Below are 9,348 nucleotides of genomic sequence, written 5' to 3' on the forward strand. Positions count from 1 at the left end.
TGGGAACTTAAGAAATGTTTCCAGGGGTGCCTGGGTGGCTCAGTCAGTTGAGCATCCAACTTTGGATCAGATCATGGTCTCACGGTTCATGGTTCAAGCCCCATGTCGGGCTCTGTGCTGGCAGCTCAGAGCCTGGAGCCTGCTTCAGAATCTGTGTCTCCCTCTCTCTCTGCCCCTCCTCTGCTCTCGCTCTCCCTCAAAACTAAATAATAAAGGGCTCGCTTCGGCAGCACATATACTAAAATTGGAACGATACAGAGAAGATTAGCATGGCCCCTGCGCAAGGATGACACACAAATTCGTGAAGCGTTCCATATTTTTGGAGGAGGCTTGTAGGGATGAGTACTGGGTGTTATGTGGAAACTAATTTGACAATAAACTATTTGTAAAAAAAAATAATAAATAAATAAATAAACACTTTAAAAAAAACTAAATATTAAAATTTTTTTTCATTTAAAAAATGTTTCCAAAATGAAAGAAAATTTTAAAGGAACTAATGCAATTGTATACCGATTTGATCAATTATAACAAATACTCTGTAGGATATTACAAACTTTGATATGGCTGGGNAGAACCAAACCAGTGACCACTATGAAAGTTTCCGTAGGATCCTGAGGTGTGGCGGTCTCCCCGACGAAGCACCACACCAAATCTCATCAGGCATGGACATCAGGCAGGCACTGCACTTAGCAACTCTGAGTTGTCACGTTTGATCACTGGCCTCTGGCCTCTGCCTCCTCTTATCAGGAAAAAAAGGCTAAAAATTGACCTCCCGTGTCCAGACACGAATGCAGACAACTGCAGGAAGGAGCAGAGGAACAGCGGTTCTGGTCCTTGCTCACTTCCAGCTGAACATGGCACCCACGGCCGATGGAGCGGAGGCTCCATGGTGAATGCTCCCCGCGCACAGTGCTCACTGCCAGGGCCTCACAGATGCCGAGCTACCCGAGAACGCGACCGGCAGACATGCGTATCAGCCGCCTTAGTCTCCTTAGTCTCATCACGGAATGATCAAAGTACTGACTGAGAACAGAGGCTTGCCCACTCCAGGTCAAGTTCTCCACTGTGTGAGAGTCGGCAGACCTGTCCCCCAGCCCTTCCTACACATGCCTGGCACTGTTCTCAAGACTTCCCAGACATGAACTCATTCAATCCTCATGGCCACTTGGAGGTAGGAAACCGAGGCACCAAGAGGCTGAGCAATCCCTAAGGCCCCCGAGGCAGTGCCTGGCTCCCGAGCCCTGGCTCTTCATCTCTCCTGTGCACTGCCCTCCCTCTGACCTGCCTTCTTCCCCATCCTCTCTCCTCCTCCCCACAGCCACACTAGCCACATGCCCCTCCCTCTAGAACTGCTTTCCTGGACACTCCCCAGGCTGGCTGGCTCCCTTTCTTCCTTCTCAGTGCACCGTTCTTCCCCTTCGGAGGAAGGAGCCTTCACACTTCCCACAGTGTCACATATACACACAATGTGTACATCTCTTGACTTGTTTATTGCCTGCACTAGATAATGTGCTGTGTGCCAGCAGAGACCACATCTGTTTTGCTACCCACTGGATTTCCAACAGCAGGCACAATCGTTGGCTCCCGTAGAGGCTCAAATTTTTATTGATTGAGTAATAGTTGTTGTTTAGTCAGTCCTTTCAATGGAAAAATTTTTAAATTCTCTATTTCAAGCCTCAAATGATAAATATAACCATCTTTAGGAACACTGCTTAAAAAGACAGAATTAGATGTAAGAAAGAATTTAAAATCGAGTAAGAGAGGGGTGCATGGGTGGGTTAGTCGGTTAAGCGTCTGACTTTCGCTTAGGTCATGATCTCGTGGTTCGTGGGTTCGAGCCCCACGTCGGGCTCTGTGCTGACTGCCAGCTCAGAGCCTGGAGCCTATTTCAGAGTCTGTGTCTCCCTCTCTCTCTCTGACCCTCCCCTGCTCATGCTGTCTCTCTCTCTCCTAGAAATAAATAAAAATATTTAAATAAAATAAAATCGAGTAAGAGAATAGGCCAGCTTATGTCAGCTGTAAGAAAACAACAGAGAAATGAAACTAAGAAAATGCATACTGTGATTCTGGAGGATTATTTACAGGAGCAATTCAAGGGGTGGGTTTAAATCTCATATCCCAAATAAACTGACAACTGAAAAGGGCTCCTCTTGCCCTGTGCCTTTCTTAGCTGTTAGAATAAGCCGGGGAGGCACTCAATTGTTAGTTCCAATAACCTTCTTAGTAGGGGAAAGCCTTCAAAACCAACATTTCAGGCAAACCCAAAAGCGAAAGGTTACCTGATTGTTTCAAAAACCCACCCACGTTTCCTATCTCACCAGCTTCCACATGGAAAGGCTACTGGATTCGGCTCTCAAGGGTCCCGCTTATGCTCACAGTGACCCAGGTTGTGACTTCTTCACCAAAGAAAAACTTTGCCTTTCAAGGATGAAGTCGCCTACAACTCCCATAGGGGTTATTCTTTACCTTGAACAAAGTTCTCCCAGTACACAGTAGATGTCCTGACCGAGAACTCAAAGTTAAACAGGTGTTGAGTACTGGAGAAAAGAGGAGGAAGGTGTGACTCAAAGCAGGGGGAAATCTAGGGGCGCCTGGGGGGCTCAGTCAGTTAAGCATCTGACTCTTGATTTCGGCTCAGGTCATGATCTCATGGTTTGTGAGATCAAGCCCCAGGTAGGCTCGATTTTCTCGCTCTCCCTCTCTCTCTTCCTCTTCCCCACTCACGCTCTCTTGCACGCACTCTCTCTCAAAATTAATAAATAAACTTAAAAAATAAAGCAGGGGGAACCCTACTTTTAAACTGGAAAACTTCCAGGCACATGGCCTGAGGGGATTCCCAGACAAGGCAGGGTCCACTTGAAACAACCATAGGGCTCACACTGGGAGCAACCTAAGCCCTCAGCCTTGCTGTGTGAGCTCGGGCAAGTTACTTACTTCTCCGAACCTCAGTGTTCTCCTCTTAAATAAGATCGATAGTGGTGTCTACTATACAGTGGGCGATGTGAGGTTTAGTAGATGTAGAGACAGTGCCTGGCACATAGAAATTCTCCATCAATTCTCCATAAATGATAGTTTACTCATTTGTTATCCCCTGATTATCGTTTTCTGCTTTACAAAGCACTACCACAAACACCCAAGTGAGATTTCGGGGAATCCTGAATGAAGTAGGTTCCTTTCAACCATTTAATTTCTCAGATCCTTAGTTCATAAACTGGCATAATCTATGATACTGTGTGGGAGGGGGTCAGGGGAGGAAGCTGAGAAATCAAGTCCTCATTGTGGAAGAGACCCTTGAGGCCCAGAATGGTGAAATGAGCCCAAGAACTCACATAATAAAACCCCCAGGACTGGGACCAGGCCTTCTGATGGCCACTCTGGTGCTCTCTCTACCTCACCCGCTGCTAGTCAAGGGCTTCTGTACTTTCATGACCACAACCGCCTAACCTTCTTCTGATTAATCTCACAGACACTTCACCCAAAGCAATTAAACATCAGGAGTTTTGAAAGGGGAAACACAGAATCTCGTATATAACCTTGAGGTGCTTTAAAATTCACATGTGGGAGCATTCCCATCAGCGTACGTTTCCAATCTTCTTATAACGATATTTATTTTTAACTCGGGATTTAAAGTTGACAAAGACCTTAATGAATAGGCAGGACAAAGGGAGTTGTCTGTCCACGGCTCGTTAGCTCCTGAAGTTAATGCTTCTCATGGGGACAAGAGTCAGCCAAAGGACAGAGTTCCAGGCAAACTGGAAATCGTTCCTCTGGCCCACAGATCATGGATTATTGCCTAAGCTCCAAGTGGCAAATCTTGTGAGGTGCTCCCCAGCTTTACCCAGAGTGACCCACCAGTTATCCCGAGCCATGTCATTCAACAGCATCCACTGATACTGGGTGCCCACTATGTGCCGAGTGACTTCATGCCATCCTCACGACTACCTATAAAGAATACGCTACTGTATATAGTTCATCTAAGACCCCACTACTGTAAGATGTACCATTATTTTATATACAAAAAAAGGACATCATTGCCAACTGCATCTGTGAGACCCCATACATTATAAGACACTTATCTTCAGAAATGTTAAGATGAGACAAACTGTACGTATCCTAGCATGGCTGAAATGTGAATACTGTCCCATTTTACAGATAAAGAAACTGAGGTGTAGAGAGAAAAAAAAAATTGCCCAAAGTCACAGAGCTGCTAAATGGAAGCACTGAGATGTGCCCTGGTAAGTGTGGTCATCTTTTCACAGCGGTAAACTCAACTTTCCCTGCGGCCACATGAATTACCCAAAACAGTACCAGGCAGAGAGGCAGGACACAGGATGCTAACTCTTGGTCCACCGTGAGCACATTAATTACGGCAATTCTCTGAACGTTTTCTGAACCCCACCTTCCACATGTCCAAAGAAGGCACTGTGCTAGAACTGCCATTCCTCTTCTGGGAGAAGCCGCGGAGCACCATGGAAAAAGCAGGCTTTGGCATCAGAAAGTTCTAGACTGAAATTCTTGCTCCACCATCTACCCAGCTTATCACTGTAGACAGGTTACTTAACTGCTCTGAGTCTCAGTTCCCTCTTCCATGAAATGAGGCTACCACAATCTATTTCTCTTAGAGTGCTACTGGAGGACTGGAGATGTGTATGTGTGTATATATCTTCTACTGGAAGGAGGGAGGGAGAGAGAGAGAGAAAGACAGAGAGAGGCAGGGAGGGAGAGGGAAGAGGGAGAGAGAGAAGAAGGGAGGGAAAGAAAGGAGTATAGAGCAGAGCTGGAACTAAACAAATGCTCTCTTTTCTATACTAGATGCCTCCTGCTTTGGGACAGAATCAAACAACACACACTCCCTGCAACCTCAACAATTCCCACGGGGAGGGGGTCCTCAGGAGAGATCAAGGATCAGAAAGAAGAAAGCAGATGCTGAGGGATAGTTGGGCCAAGAAAATGAAGTGGAAACGCCTGGAGGCCAGGGACTACGTTTCATGAACTTCCAAATTTTTGAACAAATAAATTCAGAGAAGGAAGAAAGAACAGGAACCAACACCATGAAAGATACTGGTCAATAGATATGAGGATGCAGATGGTTTTATACCAAACCTGACACAGAAAACCACTCTCTGAAGTTTCAGTTTGACACCAAAAGTGATCTACAGCGGGCAGGATCTCCCCTGTTGTTCTGTTTTGTTCTTACACTAAGTAATACTGTGTGTTTCTCCCTCTTTCTTCAAGGACTTCAGAACATCCTCAGAAGAGAGCTTCTCACTTGGCGGGAAGGTGAATCATACCGCGCCAATAACAAGCTCTCCACCCGTTTCGGCTTTTTCCACCATAACCCACAATGCCTGGCAGCTTCTGGCACAACTATCGGCTCACTAAGAATTAGTTGCATATTTTTCAACTATATGCAATTTCTTTTGGATGAAAACTCCAAAACATCCTGTTCATTGATTCTACCTGAAAGCCTAGTTTCTCCTGCTGCTTTTCCAGAAGTATTCTAAAACCATACTCTCAAATGTATACCTTTGGTATACGTGCCATCTCCAATCCTCTCAGAGGACCACATGCTACTCTCTTCAAACTTCCAAGCCCTGGACACTCAGCGCAAGCAAACTCTTGCACTTCCCTTCCCTCCCTCTGCCCCAGCCCCTGGGTTACTGGTCAAGTTGTTGCAATGACAACCACCTTGATTTGAATCAGGTTGCTAATCGCCTTCCTCTCAGGCCCAGCACCCCTTCCTGGAGATAAATGCAGGCCAAGCTGAGTTCACCCAGGGCCTTCTCTGCACATGGACGTAAGGCCTTCAGGGACACTCCCGGAGAGGCCCATGTGAAAGAAAGAAAACTATATGGTTAAAAAGCCCACTCAATCCCCATCACCTTGGGAGGCTTACTTGTTTTCCAGCTACCAATTCTTGGCAGAAGCTGAAATAATACCAAAATAGCTTAAGGGATGAGTAAGAGCTAATAGAAATGGCTGTTTTACTCTTCCAATACCTCCTATGAGATTAGCTTCACTGTGTCACCTGGTTCTAAACCCACAAACGTAGCCCGCTCAAACACCCCCTATCCTGGAGTTCATGGATCATTTGCCCCTCTGATTATCCTTATTGGTCTCCATATAAAAGTCACTCATTGTTTTCCTTCCAGCTTACATCTGGCTGCTGAAGGGACTCCTTTAAATCCTTTGATGAGAACCATCAAAACATGCAGAAGGCTGATTCCTTTCGAATCCTGTGCAGAACCACGGTGGACTTCAAACAGGAACATGGATCGTACCACCCCTGCCTTCAAGGAGCCCACGCTTTCCCTTCAACTCTAAAAGTATGTCCGCCCTGTGCAGTGCCTGTGAAAACGTGGTGACAAAGTACTTCATAGCTTCAGAGAGCGAGCGAGGGTGGAAACAGACTTTGCCCTTACATTTGATGCCCCGTAACCATGACAACCGATGGTTTAAGTAACCAATCAACCCACTGAGGGGCTAAGTTTTCCAAAAACCCGTTTTCAAAAGGGGAAAACTCCCCTGCACCAACTCCCGCGTCGGCCGTGCGATCTGGGCAGCACCGTGCGTGGTGCAACTGGAGTAGCTGTGCATTCCTTCTCCCGGTCCCTCGGTCTCGTCGGGGTGCTAGCCAGCGGCCGGCAGCCACAGCCTCCACCGTCACACCCGCGCTCCCGGGCAGGGCACCTGGCGTTAGGCCTCAGCCCAATGTCACTTGTTAACCTTCCGATCCCCCGGCTCTCGGCACGCCGCCGCCTCCCGTCTGAGGCACGCAAACCACCCCACGGCCACGCGCGATTTCCAGGAGTTGGAGAAAAACAACCCGGGCGCAGCCAGCCCCTGACAGATCCGCGTAAAAGTAACTGCGGTTCTCGACTTCCAAGCATTTCATGACGTGGGCGAGGGGGGCGGCAGGAGCCGGGGGCCCCATTCATAAAATTACAAGCCGTTTCCCTTTAGTTTGCGAGTGGACGGCCCTCCCTGGCCCGGGCCGAGCCCGGAGCCCGCGGANCCAACCCCAGGGCCTCGGGGGCGGAGCAGGCCGCGCGCCAGGCATGGCCAATCCAGCTCCTACCAGAGCGCCGAGGAGCGACCGCGGAAATGGGCGTGCGATTGGTCAGGTCTGTTAAAGGGACCACCGCCCACAGAGCCAGAGGGGCGGTGACATGGTACCTGCAGGAGTCCGGGTGGGAGGGGTAAGAGCGCCTCTTCTCTCCCAGCCCAGCTGCGGCGCTTTCTCCAGTTCTTTGCACTTATTAATTTCCTCATCCTGCAGCCTAGCAAACAAGTGGAGACAGAACGTGCCCTGGCCGCAGGGAAAAACTGAGGCTGCGAGAACCAGGATTCTCCCGCTGGGCATATTCATTCAAATTTGGGTTTTAGAAGGCCGTCATCTATCCTGTCCAATCCCAGAAATTCGCTTAAAAAGGCACATCCTCAGCATCACCCTGGAGGATTTTAACATTAAGACCCTAGGTCCCACCAGAGACTTTAATTCCCTACTTCTGGAATGGGACTAGGGAAAATACGCATTTTCAACATCCCTCCCCCGACGTGAGTCTAACGTAGGTGGTACAAGATCCACATACATTCAGGTGCGTATTTTGAGTCCATCATAGTAATGGAATCCAAATTCAACTGCCAAAAATAAAGCCAAACTCTCTTTTATCTTCCAAATCAGTAATATGGCTGGGAGACTTTCTAGCTGGGCTGGAGGCCGCCTCCTAAGAATCTCAGAACAGCTCCCAGAGTGGGTCCTAAGAAGTGAATTTGAAGGGAACTGGGCTGGGGTGAAGCAACAATCCAGTCTCGTTCTCTGAGTAGTAAGATAATGCTGAAATATCTTAATGGCAAACACACCCTTCCTCATTCTGTCACAAGACCCAGTCATAAGCCAAGGAGGGTGCCTTGCCCCTCTGGATGTTCCTTCCAATGCCAGAGCCCTACTCACTCTCTCAGGCCCCCTCCTCTCCTCACCCCCAGCGTCTCAGGTATGTCTCTGACTGAAAAGTCACTGCCTTTAATGTCAAGGTTAGCCTCTTCCACTTAGACCTTTCCTGTGAGGAGTAAATGGCTTCCCCAGAACACCTCATATTTTACTGTAATATCTGCTGGGTTCTGTGTTTGCCAGAGACATCTCCACACACACACGGATCAGCCTTGTCAGGGTTAAGTCTCTGGGTTGCTGATATCACTGGCTGGTATTACCATGTCTCCTCTTGGCATTTCCAAAGGAAAAGGAACTTTTGTCTCAACAGGAGAGGGCTCCATTCATGCATATCTGGAAATGTTCAACAAGGGTTTATCAGTGGAGAAACAGCTCCCAAACTCTTCTTGGCCATATCGTAAAACATCCAGCTCAGTGGGGGGTTGGGAGGGTAGGCCCAGCAGCTGCACTGATGAAAGCTGACAAGGTGCATCTCAGAGTCCCCGCCCCTCCTCTATGTTCGTTCCAAGCCCTACATAAATATTCGATTAATTAATACGTTATCAACCTGACCTCAAACTAGAACCCAGTAAGATCCAGCATGAACACTCAGAAGAATCCCTTCTTTTTGAAAAAGAAGTGAGTAACTTCGATGCTTTGAAAAATAAGTGAATATGTAATAACATAATAATATTAACACTTCTTACCTAGGAAGAGCCTACTACACACCTTACTAAGCCAAGGACTTTCCACATATTAATTCATTGAAACCTCACAGTAATCCTGTGTGGTAGATAGGATTGCTGTTTTCTCCATTTTATGGGTGCAGAAACTGAAGGCCAGAGAGGATTGCTGATGCGTCCAAGATCACAAGACTAGCTAAAGAAAGAGCCAGCATTCATGACCCTAATCACCAGGATCCTCCTAACTGCTCCATTCCAGTGCCTGCCAAAATGCCCTTTGTTGCTGCCAGAAACAGGATGGATAACTTCAAAAGGCAAAAAGAAGCAAATATCACTAATCTTCACCAATAATATAGAAGCACTGCCTTGGAGTTTAGGTTCCCTTGCTCTAACTTACATCTGTTCGACTTTGAACAAGGTGTATAATTAAATCTCTTTGAGCCTGGATTGCTCATCTATAAAATGGGACAATAGGGACGCCAGGGTGGCTCCCTGAAAAGTCAGCTGAGCCTCTGACTCTTGATTTTGGCTCAGGTCATGAGCCCAAGGTTGTGGGATTGAGCCCTGCCTCCGACTCCATCCTGAGCATGGAGCTTGCTTAAGATTTTCTCTCTCTCCCTCTGTCTCTCTCCCCTGCTTGTGCTCTCTCTCTCTCTCTCTAATAAAATAAAATAAAATAAAATAAAATAAGATACAAATTCTGCCTCCTTGGGCTGGCATGAAAATCAAGTCAAA

The 9,348-nt window shown here is 47.4% G+C and overlaps 1 non-coding gene across 1 annotated transcript; it reads left to right on the forward strand.

Moving 5' to 3' along the window:
• The first annotated feature begins 214 nt into the window (after window positions 1-214).
• LOC144245065 (U6 spliceosomal RNA) lies at window positions 215-321 on the forward strand. Its single transcript, XR_013339162.1, has one exon. It is a non-coding gene; the product is annotated as a U6 spliceosomal RNA (small nuclear RNA).
• The last annotated feature ends 9,027 nt before the right edge of the window (window positions 322-9,348 follow it).

The sequence above is a fragment of the Crocuta crocuta genome, unplaced genomic scaffold, assembly GCF_008692635.1.
Source record: "Crocuta crocuta isolate KB4526 unplaced genomic scaffold, BGI_CrCroc_1.0 scaffold288, whole genome shotgun sequence".
In the NCBI taxonomy this organism is placed as follows: Eukaryota; Metazoa; Chordata; class Mammalia; order Carnivora; family Hyaenidae; genus Crocuta; species Crocuta crocuta.